Raw genomic sequence first — 21,200 nt, 5'->3', positions numbered from 1 at the left:
CAGCACGGCTCCCTCACATGCACACTCTGCTCATGTCAGACTTACATTAAAATAGACCGGGAAAAACACCTCTATTTAGCCCCTCACAGAGCCCCAAAGGACGGACTAAGCAGCTCCAGCACGGCTCTCTCACATGCACACTCTGCTCATGTCAGACTTCCATTAAAATAGACCGGGAAAAGCACCTCACAGAGCCCCAAAGGACGGACTAAGCAGCTCCAGCACGGCTCCCTCACATGCACACTCTGCTCATGTCAGACTTCCATTAAAATAGACCGGGAAAAGCACCTCACAGAGCCCCAAAGGACGGACTAAGCAGCTCCAGCACGGCTCCCTCACATGCACACTCTGCTCATGTCAGACTTCCATTAAAAATGACCGGGAAAAGCACCTCACAGAGCCCCAAAGGACGGACTAAGCAGCTCCAGCACGGCTCCCTCACATGCACACTCTGCTCAGACTTCCATTAAAATTGACCGGGAAAAGCACCTCTTTTGGGCACCTCACAGAGCCCCAAAGGACGGCCTAATGACCTCCAGCCTCTCTCCCTCACATGGAGCTCAGGTTAATTCATACCTCCAGGAGAGGGACCGGGAAAACCACCTCTCTGTAGCCCCTGACAGAGCCCCAAAGGACGGACTGAGGACCTCCGGCAACAGTGGTACTTCCATAACCTCGTGCACCGTGAGACCCCGGGCCCCCGGACTTAAGCACTCCCCCACGGACTAAACCCAGATGTTCACACCCTACAGAACTTCATGCCCCTGGTTACCCTAAAGGGGGTGGATTTTGCGGTGCTTTACCGTCCGCACATCGGCATCCATATTCGGCCTTATTCATGACACTACCACCCCTTCTTTGGAGGATATTCTCATGCTCCTGGTAACCCTTTAAATAGTATGATACTGTCAGGGCTCATCACCGCACTTTACAAGCCAGAAATAATGTTTAAATGGTCGGGGAAAGTGTTTTTAAACGTCTGGAAGAGAGTTGTAGCCTGTCATTTTGCAGGATATCATTTAACATTGAACATCTCCTGGAAATGCACAGAATATGTCCATTTCCAGGAGAGATTCCATGTTAAATGATATCCTGCAAAATGACAGGCTATAACCCAGGAACAAGTGTTTGAAAGGCGGGGAAAAGTTGTTTAAAATAGTCGGAAAAGTGTTTTTAAACGTATGGAAGAGCGTTTTAGCCTGTCATTTTGCAGGATATAATTTAACATGTAACCTTTCCCGGAAATGCACAGAATATGTCCATTTTCAGGAGAGGGTCAATGTTAAATGATATCCTGCAAAATGACAGGCTAAAACACCCAGGGATACGTGTTTGAAAGGCAGGGAAAAGTTGTTTAAAATAGTCTGATACGTCCAGGGCGCATCACCGCATTTTACAAGCCAGGGAAGGTGTCTTAATCATTGGTACACATTGTTTAAATAGTCTGATACCTGACACTGTATTTGCCCCTGGGAACCTTCAAGGTTATACTAATGTTTTTTTATTTATTTAATTATCACACCATTTTTACAAAAACAGTATACAAAATAAACATAATAACAACATGATTACAACATGATTAACAGGGGCCTGGGGGCCATAATAGCCGTCTAACTTGTACAGTGCACCGGGGAAAAAAGGTTGAGTCCACGGCCCCTTTCCCCTCATCAGGAGTATCAATCAGTCCTGTAGAAGAGGTATCGCTGCTCTCCGCCCCTGAGTCCTCTTCGGAGGTAGTTGGCGGTGGTAGACCTCCTTCTGATGATGATGCTGCTGCAGCTGCTGCCGCCGCCCTGAACATGGGGCGGATCTTCAATGCCTCCTTTATTCCAGGCGTATTCGCGTAGAACCGGTCTGCAGTGCTTACGTCGTGGCACATAAACCTAGCGAGAATCGACCTGCTTTCTGGATCTTGGTGATGCTTGATATTGTCAGCCAGGGCAGTGCGCAAGATGGTGAAGGTGACGGCTGTTTCTAGCCCAGCATCAGCCCAAGCCCTCTTCAAGTGAGCGTTCAGGTTCTTGGAAGCCTGCTTCCCCGATGTGAAAAGGAAGAATTCACTCTGAGGACCGGACAAGCCCTCTTTTATCCCCATCCATCGCATGACCCAGCTAAACTCCTTTATTGTAAGCACCAGCTGTGCTTCACCAAATGTCTTGGCAGTCTTGTGATCCTGCACGTGGATGAAGTAGCCCTCAGCAGTGCCCCTTCTGTCCGCCTCAAAGACCTCCGTGTTGGTCATGTTTGCGTACACACCCGGACGGTGGCCATACAGGAGGCTCCAATGGAGGGTTAGATAGCCATATAGCAGGTACTGGGTGATTGAGGTCGGATTGATAGCCATCAGGTTAAGGAGATCAGGGATGCGCTTCTCAGCGGCCGCTTCCGGAAGCTTCTGGGGACCGCATGACAGTCTTCACCGGGGTCTTGCTTCCGGAGGATTCTGGGGACCGCATGACAGTCTTCACCGGGGTCTTGCTTCCGGAGGCTTCTGGGGACCGCATCACAGACTTGAGAGGGGTCTCACTCGCAGAGGCTTCTATGGACCTCATGACAGTCTTCACCGGGGTCTTGAGAGGGGTATTGCTGCCGGAGGCTACTGTGTTCATGCCGGGGGTACTTGAGATTGCCAGGCCCTTAAATCGTATACATTCTTCCTCTTCCTCAAGCAGAGCAGCAGTGGCACTCTGCTTCCTGGGTTTTAGCCCCTGTTTCAGCCTGGAGCACAGGGTCTTCACCTCATCAATGAGGGCATCCTTCTGAGCCCTCAATGCCACATTTTCCAGCATCACCTGCCTGCAGTCCTCTTCGTCACACTCGGTATGTGGGGAGAAGGGTGGAGGGTGCACCGGGTATTCCTCCTCATTGTCTATATCCAATGATGTAGCCATTCCAATGATTGGATTAGTCTCTCGGAGGTCATTGAGCAACTGCAGGGCCACACTATGCTTCAGCCTTGCCATGACCTGATGTGCCTCATCTCGGGAGAACTCAGGGTGGTCATGAGTTACATGACAGTCTTGTCTCTTCCCAGTATACGAACACCCTGTGATGGGACAGGGTTTGGTCCGAACATTTATTCTGCCACTGGCCATTTTAAGAATGATGCCTCTTTCCTCCAGGTTCCGCACTGCATGTTTGTGCTTAAGGTGCTTGTTCAAAGCCAGATAGAAGAGTCTGCACACCGGGCATTCGGACGACATCCTTACTAAACCAGACACAATGAATTGTATTTAATTTATTTTCTGTTTCTCTGTTTGTATGCGTTAGCGTAACTGGTGATTGCAACCATGGGTCCGATGCTTCAATGCATGGTACACGGACCAAGGGAGGACTTGGGTTACCACCGGGTTAAATGGTCCCACCTCTGCACCAACTGGTGTCGATGGCAACATTGGGTCTGATGCATCAATTCATGGTGCCCCGACCATGAGAGGGTTTGGGGTGCCCCAGAACCAGGCAGTACCCCAGCAGGAAACATGTTTTATGGTCAAAGGAGGAAAGAGTGATAGAACTGGGGTAAAGCAAAGAAAGTGTCCAACAATAGTGACTTGTGAGGCGGCCAGAGAGTCTGTAATCTATCGGTCCTATCCTCCAGGCAATGCGTTTCAATTCATCCATAGAAAAGTGAGAAAATGTATCCGAAAATAGTGCTTCATAATGCGGGTAGAGTCCCTTGTCAACTCCCCTCACTTTCCTCGGGAGGCAGAAAAAGTCTGTTAACATTTTGGAGATCCATAGAAAAGGGGTGAAAATGAAAAAAAGTATCCGAAAATAGGGCCTCATAATGCGGGTAGAGTCCCCTGCCAACTCCCCTTACATGCCTCCAGAGACCAGTTCAAAAAGTTAAAGTTTGCTAAGAACCATGCTGGGGGGTCTCCGGGCAACAAATGAATCCGAGCCAGACTGCACATGGAGCGGATAAATTCCTCCATGAAATCAGACACCCGTTTTTTTTCTGAATCCTCTCAAAAACCGGGTCTCCGATTTCGTGCAGACAGTAGTCTGAAATTGATGAATGAATCTTTTTGACGGAGTAGGGGAGGGTTTGTTTCCCCTCTCCGTTGTAAGTTGCAACAGGGGAGTGGAAAAGTCTCCGGGGCTTCGGCCCGAAGCGCAGAAGGGTTGAGCTTTGTTGAGCCCCTTCTCCGTTGGCACTTAGTCGTTTTTTCGAGAACTTTTTAAAACTTCATTTTTGATTATTTGAAGATATAATTGACTGTTTTCTTCAATCTTTTCTTCTTTCCACGGGTGGGGGTGCATGGCAGGCCGTCTATGAGCTCCCAAATTCGGCCTGGAACCTCCAGGATTTGTGGGATAAGCTCCATAAACTGACAAAGTCACCCAGAAATATCACTTTTATAGCCCACACATATATAATACAAATACATTTAAATTGTAAAAGGTACAATTGTGCTCCAAATTACCCGGAATTGTATTTATATAGCCCCATGATAGTGAATACAAATAATTTTCATGGAAAAAAGTGTTAAAACGCCTGATTAAAGCATATGCAGGACCCCAGTGAGCTCAAGACTATGTGCGGTGTGTTAGGGAACCATATTAGTGATAAAATAAATCATTTAAATGCAAAAATAATGATTACAAATCATTTTTAGGGGGACAACTGTGGAGAGGAGCCTGAAAATGACTCTCCAGCACCCCGGAGAAGCAGGCTGCGAGACCCACAGAGCGCACGCAGAGGAAAGGCTGCTTCATCTCACTTTATAACCCAGGAAAGGAGCACGAATCGAGTGTTAAAAGTGCATTAAACTGTTTTAATTCAACAGCCGCTGATGTGGACAGAAATCTGTCCATTTCGTCCACATTTGACTCACGAAATGGACGGAAATCTTTCCATTTTGTCCACATTTTACTCACGAAATGGACGAGAAGGTAAAAACAGCAGAGTCACTGCTGTTAGGGTCTCAGACTCACAGGCACACATGCAGAGATCCAGGGTGATGCACATGGCTTTTCTACCCAGCAATAAGTCTCTGAAACCTGGAGAAAAATGGCGCAGCCAGAGAACAGGCTGCTTCACAGTACTTAAAAGCCAGGAAAAGTGATTGAATCCTGGGTGTACATGTTTTAAATAGTCTGATACCTCCAAGGCGCATCACCGCATTTTACAAGCCAGGGAAGGTGCCTGAATCCTGGGTAAACATTGTTTAATTGTGTTAAAAGTGTTTTTAAATGTGTGGAACAGTGTTTTGTCACTTTCAAAACTCTCCCGTCATTGACTGGAGAAATTAGGTCGATGTTGTATTCAATCTGACCGTTAATATTCCAGTGAAACGAAGTACGTACAATGATCGGAGTGATCCCATGTTAATTTTGTCCCAAAACCGGATTATTCCCTCATTAGATGTAAGGTTCCAGAGCCGACGCTGTGCGTAGAGGTGAGCCCAACCAGATCCAACTGGTAACGCTCCACCTCCCGCATAAGCTCCGGCTCGTTCCCCCACAGTGTCCCCAAAAGCCAGCTTCTGTCCCCAAAAGCCAGCTTCTGTCGTCCGGGTCTGGTCCAACGAGACCCTCTGCTTTCACTGTCATCCTTCTGGCTGTTTCCCATAGATGGTGGGCCCGCGGGACGGAGAAGCGGAGGTGTTGCCCATGTTGCCTTTTCGGGCTGTGCCTTGGCGGGCTCCGTGGCAAGCCCGGCAACCAGACGCTCGCCGACGAGTCCTCCTTCTGGGCCTGGCTCCAGAAGGGGACCCCGGGCTTCCTCCGGCCCCTTGCCTGAGACCAATTTGCCATGGGAGACCCTACCAGGAACACAAGGTTCCAGACAACACAGTCCCCAGGTTCATTAGGGCACACAAACCTCTCCACCATATTAAGGTGTCGGTTCTTCAGAGAAGATCAGTGCACACTAACCTATCCATCAGGGTAAGGTGTTCCACATTTATTTATTTATGGGGAATTTTATTTCATAATGCCACATTACATTTCCATTTCTTATATTAAAATGAACGGGGCGTGGTTAGCTCACAGATCCAGACGAAACCAATATTACCACAACACTGACTCAATAGCTCGTGTTTCACACTACAGAGCGCGGGAGACACACAAAAGGTAGACAATCAGGGAGCCTGGAAGGACAGGGTAAACGGTGAGTGACAAAACAAAACCGGAAGTGGAAGACAATACAACCAAAAACCTACATATAAATACATCAAAATGTGACTATCTCAACATTTCTGTTGGTGGCCCCCCACCCCCCTCTAGGGCCGACTCCTGATGGCCCAGGCTGATTATATAAATCATGGATCAAAGTTTTGTCAACAATGAATGAAGCAGCTACCCAGCATCTCGCCTCAGGACCGTAACCCTTCCAGTCTACCAGGAATTGCTTCCCCTTCCCCCTATTACGGACCTCCAGTAGCTTACGGACCTCGTAGACCTCACCACCTTCAAAGAACTGGGGCAGTGGAGGGGGCTTGGAGGAGGGAACAAGTGTGCTCTCACACACTGGCTTGATTTTAAAAAGGACCCACAAATTTCGGAGCCAGTTTTTTAGAGGCGACATGGAGTGGTAAGTCCATGGTGGAAAGCCAAACATTTTGGCCTGGTCTGTAGGAGGGAGCGACCCTGCGATGGACGTCTGCAACAGCCTTCATCCGAGCTGAACTTCGGAGAAGAGACTGGCGAGCACCAGCCCAAACTCCGCAACAACTTCTGATCATGGCATGAGCCGATGGTACCGTTACTTCTTCCTCGTTGTTTGGGAAAAGTGGAGGCTGGAAACCATTGACACAATGGAATGGAGAGAGTATTGTGGGCAAACTCGACCCATGTGAGGTGGTCTGGTTCTGGGAGACGAGACAACGTAGTTTAGTCTCCAGTTCCTGGTTCTGACGCTCCAACTGTCCATTTGACTGAGGGTGATAACCTGATGACAAGCTGACGGTGGCGCCTATGAGTCGACAAAACTCCTTCCAGAAAACGGAAATTAATTGTGGACCCCTGTCGGAAACAATGTCATTAGGGAATCCATGGATCCTAAATACCTGGTTCATCATGACCTCTGCGGTGCCTTTGGCAGAGGGAAGCTTGGTCAATGGGATGAAGTGAGCCATTTTTGAGAATCGATCCACCACTGTTAGGACCGTAGTCTTGCTTCTCGATGAGGGAAGTCCTGTCGCAAAGTCCATTGATACATGTTTGACCAAGGACATTGGGGAACCGGCAGCGGCTGGAGCAAGCCCATCTTGACCTGAGACAAGGTCTTATTACACGCACACACCGGACAAGCTGCTACATACTCCACCAAATCCTTCCTCATGGCTGGCCACCAGAAACGCTGTTTTATCCTGAACATTATCCTTGTTACTCCCGGATGGCACGAAATCACAGACGAGTGAGCCCAGTGTATGACCTTGGAGTGAATGGACTCAGGAACAAACAGCAGATTGTTGGGACAATCGCTAGGTGCTGGATTCATGACATTTGCCTTTTTAATGTCCGACTCCACCTGCCAGAAAAAGGCTCCGATCACACGGTTAAGTGGAAGGATGGTCTTGGGCTCTACAGCAAGTGGTTCTGGATCGTAAAGACGAGACAAAGCATCAGGTTTTTGATTCTGGGATCCGGGACGAAAGGAGAGTGTGAATTTGAACCTACTAAAACATAGTGTCCACCTGGCCTGACGGGAGTTGAGGCGTTCAGCCTTTCTTATGTACTCCAGATTTTTGTGGTCTGTCCAGACTAAAAACGGCTGCTCTGCCCCCTCTAGCCAGTGTCTCCATTCCTCAAGGGCAGCTTTTACGGCTAACAGTGCCTTGTTTCCCACATCATAATTCCTCGCAGGTGACGAGTGATCAAAAATGCGACTCATAGTGTCTATGAAATCGGCCAGCGAGTAACATAACTCAGTGTCTCTAGACCATTCTGCAGTAGCCCAGGCTGCAGCTCTTCCCGTTAAGTGATACACGCTAAAAGCCACTTTACCATGGTCAGACGAAAAGGCTCCTGGGTTGTGTTGAAAGTGCAGATCGCACTGTACCAGAAAAGCTCTGCAGTTCATGGAATCTCCGGAAAATCTCTCCGGAAGAGCCAGTCGTAAAGAGGAAGAAAAAGCCTGGTTTGGGTTGACTGTGTCAGCAGGATTCTCGACAAGGAAACCCCCAGCTGTGGATGACGTCACCGGAGGAGCAGTCTGTAGGTGAGTGAATAATTGATTAATCTGTGCAGTCAGTTGTTGCATCTGCATTGAGATGACTTCCTGAAACTCTGCCTGGCGTCCTCCCAGCTCTTTTATTCCCTGGTTGGCTATGCCCAGCTGTTCCTCGTGGTGAAAAATCTTCACGCCTTGGGCTGACAGGGCGGCGTGAAGTGTTCTTGGGTCGGCTGAGTCCATAATGGTCAGTTAGTTATGTTACGAACTCAGAATCTCAGGGTATAGGACCCAATTGCATGACCCAGGAGACAGAGGTAAAGTATTTGTAAAATACTTTATTTTCAATAGGTGAACACAAATAATCACTTTAAAATCTCTCGATGAGATCTGTTAGAAATTAAAATCAATGTTTTATGGCTATATTTAGTTTAAACATACCGTCAGCTTAAAAGCTATTTTATTCTGAAAAAAACGGAAGTTCTTGCACAACTTTAATGCCAAGCTTTTATTCTGAAAATCCTTCATGACGACATCCGGGGCGACCGTACAGTATTATTAAAGTGGCTATTGAAGCCATTGTAAAGTATTAAATACAAAGTTATGAAAGAGATAAGGAGGAGAAAAGGCGTGTGGATGTAAGCATTGAATGTAAAATGTCGAAATCCTCTGTTTTACTCGATGTCGGACATTGAAGACTGAGGCGGCCGGCCCCCTCCTCCACAGCACAAGAGAGGATATAAGGCGGCGGGTGAGCACAGCTGGCTCTCTTCTTACTCCGCAGCTGCCACACCAAGACAACACCGGCTATTGTCTCTTCTTTACCTTTTGCTTGTTCTATTACCACGTTACTTAATTAAAGTACCCATTTGAACCTTCTCAGAGACTCCATTTGTCTCTTTATTTTAAGTTTCTCTCCTGGACGCAAGTACAAGGAATATCCTAATAGATGACAAAAGAGAACAAAGGAAAATCGCTTACGTAGTGAGGAACAAAATATCTTGACAACAAGGAGAGCATAGATCTGACCTAGGCATGAGACAAGACAAACTGACAAGGAACACTGGGAGACTGGGGAATTTAAACACACGACAACAAGACACAGGTGGAAACAATCAGGGGCGGGGCTGGTGCTGATGAGCGCGGGAGACACGCACAAGGTAGACAATCAGGGAGCCTGGAATGACTGGGTAAACGCAGCGCCATATAGATAGAAGAGTTACGACAGCGGAAGTCCAAAAACGGTTATCGTCACGTGGTTCATGCAGACGAGGATTGTTCCCCGGAAGTTCATGGCGGGCAATGTGAATGCATTGATAACAGGAGATATAACTACGATTTTTGGTAATTATTAGTGAATAAAGGTTTTGATTTGTAATATTTATACATCAAATCGATATGTGTGTGTATTTACATCAATATGTTTTTTAAAATAAAATAGAATTTGCTAATATTAAGTGATAATATTAGGATTAGTGTGAACAACTAGTTTACATGTTAGGCTAACAGTGCCTTGGTTAAAGAGCCTGTTGCTGTTTATAGCTTTGAATTCTTTAAAACCAATATTATCTTCTTAAACTTGTATGGTAGTCAGGAGCATCGCTTTCTAATGTTTATTGATATATTTAGAGGGAGGGGATCTAAAGGAATGCTTCAAAATTCAGATTAGATTCATTTCTACCATTTTCTTAAATTCATGGTAGTTTCAGTAATCCCATGGTAATTGAGGACACAAGTTATCTAAATGATTAATGTCATCTTTATGGCTTTCAGAAAAGACAGGAGACCGACAGGTGACTATCAAAGGACTAGCAGCAGCAACAGCAGCAGCAGCAGCATGATGATGATGTTAAATGTGTTGTTTTAGGAACATCCATTGCAAATACATGGAATTCAATAAACATTGAATAGCATATCATGCAGTTTGTCTGTGCCTTTTCCTCCGTGTTGTCCTGGTTTTCTGTGATGCCTCCTAGTCGCCACCATGGTTTGCTGTGCTGCCTGGGGATGCTCAAATCGCTCCGAGAAAGGAGTACGAATGTACGGCTTCTCCACTGACACTGAGCGGAGGAAAAAATGGCTGGCTCAAGTCAGCAGGAGCAATTTCAGAACCAACAGCAAAACAATATGTGAGGTTATTATATACAAACACTGCATTTGCACTTTTTCACAAAACGAAAACCACACCATTGGGAAAGCTTAATGTTTTGTTTAATACAAAAAAACAGGGAAAGGCTTGAAAAACACTGAGAGTTGAGACTCAGGGTGCAGGGTGAGGGTCTCAGTGCAGGTATTCAGGCTCCATTGAATCCCCCTCTGGTTATTGTGCTGAAAGAGGGAGTAACAGACAGGAGAAAGGGTTATACACACCTATATAGCACACCTATTGGATGGGAAATTGCCTTGGGGAGATAGGGTGTGGTCTTTGTTCCCAACTGAAGTTATGGAACTTTATTATTTGTGAGTTTAACAAAGTATGACAAATGGCATCAGTAACAGATGTGATATGAATTTCTATAAAGTTGTCTCACATTCTTGGTCATATTTTATATACAGTATGTAATGAGTATAACATGTCCAGTAAGTATAAAGTGTTTCCTAATACCGTGTATTCAACCACTATGGAATATGTATGTGGGCAGACAAAACTGAGTTGTTCTGTGTGTGAAGTAACCTCAAGTCACTCCGCAGGCACATTTTGATGCAGACCAGTTTGTCAAGACAAAAAAGGGCAAGACTAGGCTGAGAGCAGAGGCTATACCCACCATCTTCGTGCATCGCCCTGTGGTCAAAAAGAGAAGGGCCCCTGCACCACGATTCACCCCGGGACCTGTATCTACAAAGCCCATAGCTCATGATCACAGCTATAGTGTGAAAGGTGACACAGGTATAATAAGTATGAACTCTTAGTAACAAAAGTCATATTACTTATTTGTAAGTGGTATAATATTTTAAGTGTTCGAAAATCTACAGTGCCATGTCTTCTACTTACATTAGTCTCAAAGATTGAGGGAAGAAGGGATGAGGAGACTGAGAGAAAGGAAAGTGAGGGTGAAGAAAGAGAGGACATGGCTAGTGAGGAGAGACAGGGAGGGTGGACACCACCCACTCAGCCAGCAGCCAGTCAGCATACGAGGGAACCAGCAGCCAGTCAGCATACGAGGCAACCAGCAGCCAGTCAGCATACGAGGGAACCAGCAGCCAGTCAAACAGATCTATTAAAAAGAATTAAAGAGAAAATTAAAGAGCCAAGAAGGAATCACCAAAAAAGCAAAGTCTGCACTAAGAAAAATCAGGAAGGACAATTCAGCTCTCAGGAAAACAATGAAAATTAGGGACAACGAATATAAGAAAACGTTTTCAAAAGACCAACTTAAGGCATTAGGCAGACTCACCACAAAGGGGATGAAATGGAGCAATGAGACAATTAAGAAGGCTTTAAAAATGTGTTTTGCGTGCGGACCAACGGGTTACAAAACTCTGCAGGAATTGCAGATTCCCCTTCCAGGAATAAGGACACTGCAAAGAAGGATGCAATGTGTTAAGTTTGAGCCTGGTGTGTAACAGCTAACATCACTGCCCCTCCACCTGCAAACATCACTGCCCTCCAACTGCCACCACCCAGCCAGAAGAGCGCAAACAACAAAAACAAGCAAGGTGTCCCGTCATGTACCTGGAAGTTTGGGTTGGCAAAATGGAGTAAGAGAGGGACTTGAAAAACCTTGGTAGCTCTCTACTCATGTTGTTACAGTTGTCTTGGTTACAGCTCTCAAGTTAGTTTTTTTGCCATTTCCACATCTTTAGAAAATAGGAAATAAATGAAGTGAAATCAACCTCTTCTCTGGAGAACAAACTTTGATTTCTCTGTCTTGTGAGTTTGCAGTCTTGCAGTTTTGCTCCTCCACCTGTAACATCACTGCCCCTCCACCTGCCATAAAGTAGGTTACTGACAAGATTACTTATATAATACAGTGATAGAATACATGTTAAGTATGCTTACTTATATAAAACAGTAGTATTAAACTTACCTTGTGTTTTCACTCTCACTTAAGTCCATCAATCCAAAATCAGCTGAGCTGCAACACTATACAGACAGGTAATAATCAACATAATCACAAGGACACAATATGGCTCTGCTAAAAACACTCACTCTTACACGCATCAAAGTTATATTTATCTAATATTTAACTCCCTCCACCCCCGCATACAATCCCGTTTAGAAGCCCCTCTTCTCTAATTCAACAACGTTGGACGAAATGACATTAAGAGAACGGAATTTACAATTAAACGGCTGTTCAACGTGTGTTGCTAACTTGATCCGTTATCCTAGCTTTATCTGTTATCTGTAAACGTTCCCTAAATCTACTAATTTAGGGATAATCCACTGACATCCTTTAATACACATGTTAATTTGAATCAGATGTACTGATAATATCCGCAATATAAATCTTTAAACTTCTTCTTACCTTTAAAAGTCCGTCACGAACGGTCTATTATGCTGCAACTCTACAGCTCTGCTAGCCTTGGCGCTAACTTCCGGGGAACGATTGAGAGGCTCCACGATCCGCCATTGCTGTAAAAAAGTGGTCCATTGGAGTTAACGGAGATGACGTAACTCTCAGTCTATACGGCGCTGGGTAAACGGTGAGTGACAAAACAAAACAACCAAAAACCAACATAAAATGTGACTATGTCAACATTTCTGTTGGTGCACAACACCAAGTGCCTACAGACATATATATGATATATGATATGGAGAGACCCTTTAGCTCAACACAAGGATAAGTGAGCGTGGTGTTATGCATCCCCATTATACAGGACTGTCTCAGAAAATTAGAATATTGTGATAAAGTTCTTTATTTTCTGTAATGCAATTAAAAAAACAAAAATGTCATACATTCTGGATTCATTACAAATCAACTGAAATATTGCAAGCCTTTTATTATTTTAATATTGCTGATTATGGCATACAGCTTAAGAAAACTCAAAAATCCTATCTCAAAAAATTAGAATAGTTCCTCAGACCAAGTAAAAAAAAAAGATTTATAACAGCAAAACACAATCAAACATTTGAAAATGTCCATTAATGCAATCAGTACTTGGTTGGGAATACTTTTGCACGGATTACTGCATCAATGCGGCGTGGCATGGAGGCAATCAGCCTGTGGCATTGCTGAGGTGTTATGGATGCCCAGGATGCTTCAATAGCGGCCTTTAGCTCATTAGCATTGTTGGGTCTGGTGTCTTTCAGCTTCTTCTTCACAATACCCCACATATTCTCTATGGGGTTCAGGTCAGGGGAATTTGCAGGCCAATCGAGGACAGTAATGCCATGGTCAGTACACCAGTTACTGGTGGTTTTGGCACTGTGGGCAGGTGCCAGATCATGCTGGAAAATGAATTCCTCATCTCCATAGAGCTTTTCAGCAGACGGAAGCATGTAGTGCTCTAAAATATCTTGGTACACAGCTGCATTTACTCTGGGCTTGATGAAACACAGTGGACCAACACCAGCAGCTGACATGGCTCCCCAAACCATCGCTGACTGTGGGAACTTCACACTGGATTTCAAGCAACTTGGATTTTGCTCCTCTCCAGCCTTTCTCCAGACTCTGGCGCCTTGACTTCCAAATGAAATACAAAACTTGCTTTCGTCTGAAAAGAGGACTTTGGACCACTGTGCAACTGTCCAGTGCTTCTTTTCCTCAGCCCAAGTCAGACGCCTCTTCCGTTGTCTTGAGTTCAGAAGTGGCTTGACCATGGGAATACGGCTATTGTAGCCCATTTCCCGGACACGTCTGTGAACAGTGACTTTTGATACCTGGACTCCAGCTTCAGTCCACTGTCTTTGAAGCTCCCCCAAATTCTGGAAGCGACTCTTCTTCACAATGCTGTTAAGGCTGCGGTCATCTCTCTTGGTTGTGCAGCGTTTCCTGCCACATTTCCCCCTTCCAACAGACTTTTTGTGGATGTGCTTTGAAACTGCACTCTGTGAACAGCTTGCTCTTTGAGAAATTTCTTTTTGTGTCTTACCCTCCTGATGGAGGGTGTCAATGACGGTCCTCTGGACAGCAGTCAGATCAGCAGTCTTCCCCATACTTGTGATTTAGTTTACTGAACCAAGCTGAGTGTTTTTCAAGGCTCAGGAAACCCTTGCAGGTGTTTCGAGTTAATTAGACGATTCAAGTGATTCGTTGAACACCCTATTAGTATACTTTTTCATGATATTCTAATATTTAGAGATAGGATATTTGAGTTTTCTTAAGCTGTATGCCATAATCAGCAATATTAAAATAATAAAAGGCTTGCAATATTTCAGTTGATTTGTAATGAATCCAGAATGTATGACATTTTTGTTTTTTAATTGCATTACAGAAAATAAAGAACTTTATCACAATATTCTAATTTTCTGAGACAGTCCTGGAAATACCCCAATAATATGCCCTCTGTTGATATTCATAATTGAAATATCACCGACTTGAAATGCAGACAAAAGCGGAGGATAAATAATCATATTAGGAAGAGATGCAGTGCTTGAAATTATGCACGCACTTCTCCATATTCGCACCATAAACTGACATGAAGATCTGTCAATTTTGGTCTGGGAGCTGCTGGTTATAGAGAATAATGTGACCCTTTTATATGTATTTAGATTGAATAAGTTATATCTAAATATTCATATTGTATTGACATGATGCAGATGTTTAATACAGGGTACTAGCTCCGTTTATTTAGTCAGTCAGATTTCGCATCTGAAACATTAAATCATGCATATTCACCGCTGTGGGAGCAGCTACAGAACAAACTGGGTCCAAACAGAACCTATGGAAACTCACAGGCACCAGCTAGGTCTAACATAACCTCATCACATCTATATTATGTATCTGACATATTCCATATTCTGCATGCCCACTGGATTATTGGTGTTCTTTACAACATACAAGCTTATTCGAATTCAAACAACCCCTAATGAGGTTTGTATTGTTGTTATGGCAGCATGAGACAATGACAAACCAATTCCTCGCTTTCCAATCTAAATGTAATGGTGCTGAAGGAGTTCCATTTTAAGTTGCACATTTTTATTCAATTCTACAGCAATGTGTCTATCCAGTAACAACGTCCCCTTTAATGCAGATTATCCACACATATCACTGTCATAGTTTTTATTCACCCAAAGCAGTATTTTTGTATCGTTTTATATGGAGAGAAAGCAGTACATACAGTATAACCAACCACTTTGTGCAATACTTGATCCACAACAAATGGCCCACTCTAAACTGGCCAAGGTGGAATAAGCCTGAAGTGTCCAATTTCTCATGCTACCAAAGCTCACACTGTGGAAAAACAGAATTCCCCCACGTCCTGTCAATAGCCTCCACAGCCTCATTCAATACCCAGTGTCTTGGGCAAAGCCTGCCTCCACAATAATTACTTAACTGTCATCTAGGATTAGACGGTCTTAAGCCAACCTGAACCAATCCGCAGCCCGGAGAGAAAAAAGAAAAAGAAACTGGAGAGACGGGCTGTGACATCTCAGCACTGGGAACACGACACACACAAGAAGGAAAGAGCAGAGGAAAGAAAACAAAACCTGCACAGAATCATCCGGGATAACAAACCCCCTGCTCCAAATCCCCCCCTCAACAAGATCACACCGGGGCTTTGTGCAAACCAAAGATGGGTGTAAGGGCTCTAATAATGCACTTGTCTATAGGTTGAGGATTAACATAAGACCACAGAAACTCCACTATAACTGAGATTGTATTTCAATCTGTCCAAGCCACTGCCAGAGCACAGCCTAGCTTCCCTTTCTATCAACAACAGTTGCAGGTAGCTCAAGGAGAATGAGATTCATCATTATTGTGAAATAACTCAAATGTTGCTCAACTGAAATTCATATTGGTTCTCCTGCATTTAAAAAATAATTATTATTGTTCACTTCTAAGTCAATATTTGTTAATTGCTACATATACAGCAAATATTACATTCTCTTATTGTAGGTTGTTCCCCATGTTTATAAAATGTGAGTATACTGTATTTGAGAAAAAATTGCGATTTGACACAGATCTCCTCTCACAGTTATAATGCTAACACGATGATTGATATGCCAAGCTATGTGTATTTCTTTGTAAGTGGCTGCTTTAAATTATTTCATTGATATCTACTATATTTGTTGAGTTTTTAGGTTTTAACAACTATTCCCCTTGTATTTAGGTTCCTTTCATTAGACACAGGCAGAGGTGGGACCAAGTCATTGTTTTGCAAGTCCGAGTCAAGTCTCAAGTCAGGATGGGCAAGTTCAAGTCAAGTCCAAGTCCTACACTTTGACAAAACGAGTCTTAAACAACTCCTTATGTGATTTTCACCAAATGTAATGACATCGATCAGAATCCAGGGTCCAGCAGAACCAGAACCAGAACAAAATAAACTTCAGAACAAGGTTTTTTTTGGCAACCACTCAGGATTTATTGTCAAAGGTGGGAGAAGTTCAGGTCTTGCACTTGAGTAAAAGTACCAGAGTGTAGGAATACTCGGTTACAATAAAAAGTCCTGCATTCAAAATGTTACTCAAGTAAAAGTACAAAAGTATTAGCATCAACATATAGTTACAATACCACCTGCAGAGGGATCTAGATTCAGGTGTTCTTTTCCCCATAGAGACCGCCTCGCTGCACATTTTCCCTTGCATAAAGATAGATTGTGGGTCCCTTCAAACATGTTGTACACAGTGGAAATAAACTTTCTGGTCACCTTAACATCAGGGATCTTATCAATTAAACTCCTTCACGGTAGCATTTCCTTACTGATCCCTCTTAAAATAGAAAAAAAACACGTTACTTTACCAGCAGAGGGAAAATTGCTTATTAAATTATTAATGTGACTAATAAAGAGCAGTTTGATTATTAAGTTAATAATCAAACTTTTCCCTTTTCCCTGTATGTCTTTAGACTCCTTTCTTAGAGTCCTCCTTTTGTTTGGTTATTTGTCAACCTGTGCCCTTTTGGCTCTTTTGTTTGTTTCAGGCTGCTTGCCTGCCATTTTGTTCACCTGTTGTGCATTAAAACCACTTATAATTATACCAATACCAATCTGGTTGTGTTGCTTCCCTTTTATTCCCCTAGCTCAGAAGGGAACGTAATAGTGTGAGAGAGAGAGTGTGTGTGTGTGTGTGTGTGTGTGTGTGTGTGTGTGTGTGTGTGTGTGTGTGTGTGTGTGTGTGTGTGTGTGTGTGTGTGTGTGTGTGTGTGTGTGTGTGTGTGTGTGTGTGTGTGTGTGTGTGTGTGTGTGTGTGTGTGTGTGTGTGTGTGTGTGTGTGTGTTTTAATTGTTACAGCTCAAATGCATTGCAATGACTTCCATGTTAAAAAAATACTTTAAAAAGCTGAATATTTTAAAAAGTATAACTTATTTTGAAAAAGTTGAACATTTCCCATCATGTGCTGAAAAGGCTGAATATTTGATATTTGAATGGTTCCTGCAGCTGAAATTAGGCTGAAGGAGTTAAATAAAGATATTAAATGTAAGTAGTAGTGAATGAATGTTTACAAACACCTGTGTGTGTAAACCCAGAGATCAGAGGTTACCATGGTGACGACTTTATCAACTGCAGCACTGAGTGCCATTAAGAATGCATTGAGGATTATATCTGACAATTTTGCCACCTGTTCAGAAACTATGGCTCTAAAAAAAAAATACCAGACCGTGAGCATCAGGGAACCCCAATGAACTGATATATGTTGTTTTTTTGGTTTTGTGTGTAAAATGTCGAGATGGGAGCAGTTTGTCTAAAGTTTACTTCTCTCTGTTCTGAAGAAAGTTGTTTAGAACTCAGACACTTAGGAGGTAGGACCCAATTGCACGACCCGGGAGACAGAGGTAAAGTATTGGTAGGATACTTTATTTTCCAAAAATACAGCAACAAATGGTCACTAACTAATCTCAGGATGACATGACAAAAAATGAGAACAAAAAATTAAATCGCTCACGTGGTGAGGAACAAAACTTTTCACAATTTACAAAAGAGCATAGACCTGACCAAGGAAAAAGACGAGGAGCATAGATCTGACCATGACCATAGACACAAAGCATAGACCTAACCATGACCAAAGACAAAAACGAACTGATACTGAACACTGGGAGACAGGGGAATTTAAACACAGGGTAACAAGACAAAGGTGGGAACAATCAGGGGCGGGGCTGACACTGATGAGCACAGGAGACACAGAAGGGGTGACAGGTGAAAACAATCAGGAAATTAGACACACCAGGGAAACTAATGACAGACAGCAAAACACAGGGAAAAGACCAGACAATACACAGGGAGGAAAACATGACAAGGAGAAAAGCAAAACACCCACTACCAGACACATAAAACTAAAAACGTGACACAACACAAGAATCGTGACAGAACCCCCCCTCAAGGGACGGATTCCAGACGTACAAACAAAAAATCGAAATTCCAAAAAGGGTGGGTGGGGGGTCCAGAGGACGGGTCCGGGACGACAACCCAGAAGCACGGGGGCAAAGCAGAGTTCATGGTGGAGTCCTCGTGCGGACGGCCCGGGGGCAAGGCAGAGTCCATGGCCGAGTCCTCGGGTGGACGACCCGGGGGCAAGGCAGAGTTCATGATGGAGTCCTCGGGCGGACGGCCCGGGGGCAAAGCAGAGTTCATAGTGGGGTCCTCGGCTGGGGAACTCAGGAGACCGGGCTCTAGGGCGAAAGCCGCTCGGAACTCAGGAGGCCGGGCACAAGGATGGGCAGGAGCCGGCGGAACCCCCGGTGGGCCAGTCGCAGACGAGACCCTGGACGGAACAGGACATAGGGTTGGCAGGACCCCCGGCAGAAGAGCAGTCGGCGGGATCCCCAACAGGACAGGACATGGAGTTGGCAGGACCCTCGACGAAACAGGTGTCAGCTGGGCCTCCAACGGCACAGGACATAGGGCTGGCAGGACCCCCGGCAGAAGAGTAGTCGGCGGGGCCTCCAACGGCACAGGGCATAGGGTTGGCAGGACCCCTGGCAGAACAGACTTGAGAGGGCTCTCGAGAGGTGACTTGAGAGGGAACTCGAGAGGAGACTTGAGAGATGACTTGAGAGCGGACTCGAGAGGGAACTTGAGCGGGGACTCGAGGGGGAAACTGAGAGGTGGCTTGAGAGGGAATTCAAGAGGAGGCTCGAGAGGGGCCTTGAGAGGTGACTCGAGAGGTAAATCGAGAGTTGACTTGAGAGGGAACTCAAGAGGAGACTTGAGAGGGAACTCGGGAGGAGACTTGATAGATGACTTGAGAGGGAACTCGAGAGGGAACTTGAGTGGGGACTCGAGGGGGAAACTGAGAGGTGGCTTGAGAGGGAACTCGAGGTGAGACTCGAGAGGGGACTTGAGAACTATCTTGAAAGGGGACTCGAGAGGGAACTCGAGAGGTGTCTTGAGAGATGACTTGAGAGGGGACTGGAGAGGTGACTCGAGAAGAGACTCAAGAGTGGACTTGAGAAGTGACTCGAGAGGTGACTCGAGAGGGAACTCGAGAGGTGACTTGAGAGGTGACTCGAGAGGTGACTTGAGAGGGAACTCGAGAGGAGACTTTAGAGATGACTTGAGAGGGAACTGGAGAGGTGACTTGAGACGGTCAATACGCCGACAGGACACGGGGAGCTGGCGTCGGCAGTAGAATGTTGCACGTCTGCACAGTGTTATATGTTCACCGCTCAGTGTCAGTAAATATTGTGTAGTTAGTATTGGACTACAAGATAGATGCAAGCCTGTACAGGTAGTTATTTAAAGCATAAATGAGTCGGTTGGGTTCTGGAGGTGTGGTTACAGCATTGTGCTTGGTTGGCGTGGCCTGGGCCTGGTGGTGGGGCCCAATGTGATATCTTTTCATGGGGCCCAAAATCCCTGGCGGCGCCCCTGCTCACAAGTAAAGAGCACTGTTCTCAGAGCTGGAGGGACGCTGTGCCAACATAAAGAGAAATGAATAATGGGTTACAGCATTAAATCATATAAAATGTTTAATTTGAGTTTTAATTTGTATTAATTGTGTAATTAATTAACTTAAAGTTAAGTTTGGTGTAAAAGACTATTGCATTTGCCTTCCTTTTGTTATTGGCTGTGAGTGACAGCAGAGCACTGCTGGGCAGATCCAGCTTTGTGATGTGATTCCAGCGGCCCTGTTTGAAATGCCCCCCTAAAGGCAGCCTGAAGGCATCTCACAGCTGTTTGTTCCTGAGAAACAACTCCAGCAGGAGAGGTTTCATTATTGTTTCATTACAAAAACAATCACCTTGGCTTGTGTGTTTCCTGTTTGATTATCTGAAGCCATCATTTGTTCTGGGGATGGCAGTTGTGAAGGATTACAAAATGGCTCCTGGTGTTTTGTTTTGCCCCCTTCTGGTGTCTGGTCCACAATGAGGGATTGAAGAGATTGGGAACGTGGAACAAAAGTACTGAGGTGACAATCTATACATTTCCTTCAGTATGAAATATGAGTCACTTTGGTCAGCTTTGAAACGCTAGCAAGGAGATCCATTCAAATTACAGAGCTGAGACATGCTGTGGCTGTGAGTGGAGATTCTGCTGGAAACAAAGTGTCACTCCAAAGGGAGAGATGGACAGCTGGAATTATCAAAAAATGACCACATTTTTCAACAGGCATTTAAAAGTAGTGCAATAATAAACGGTACTAAATTACCTCACTTTGTTATTTGTCTCGGGTGGGTCCATATCTGTATATCTTTGAATCTACAGATCAATGTATTTGAAGTTCAATATATTTATCATATGAAGGTATCCACATTGCTCTGTCTGTTACCATTCGGTGAACAATATACGAATGCCAGTCACGCTCTGATACAAATACGTTAACTCACAGCTCGACTCGGCTCCACGACACTGTCTTGACAAGGTCAAAAACTGTTTGCTTCCCGTCCCAACCACCTGACTCACTAGGTGATTACCAAATTCACTCTCATATGAATGCTCCATCCTGTGTTCAATGTCAGAACTGCATGTTACATTCACCTTGTGCAGATAAAATAAAACACACAAAATACATGATGGCTCCAACAGGTAAGATCAGTCTTTG

The 21,200-nt window shown here is 44.7% G+C and overlaps 1 long non-coding RNA gene across 1 annotated transcript; it reads right to left on the bottom strand.

The window, feature by feature from the left end:
• Positions 1-10,515: 10,515 nt before the first annotated feature.
• Positions 10,516-12,659, bottom strand: LOC307041870. Its single transcript, XR_013808917.1, has 3 exons — positions 12,586-12,659; positions 11,515-11,638; positions 10,516-11,334 (listed from the first exon to the last, which is right to left on the bottom strand). It is a non-coding gene; the product is annotated as an uncharacterized lncRNA (long non-coding RNA).
• Between the last annotated feature and the right edge of the window lie 8,541 nt (positions 12,660-21,200).

The sequence above is a fragment of the Notothenia rossii genome (genome assembly GCF_949606895.1).
Source record: "Notothenia rossii genome assembly, chromosome: 5".
Classification (NCBI taxonomy): Eukaryota; Metazoa; Chordata; class Actinopteri; order Perciformes; family Nototheniidae; genus Notothenia; species Notothenia rossii.
Note: the sequence above shows the minus strand (reverse complement) of the source record. Positions and strands in the feature narration are given on the sequence as shown.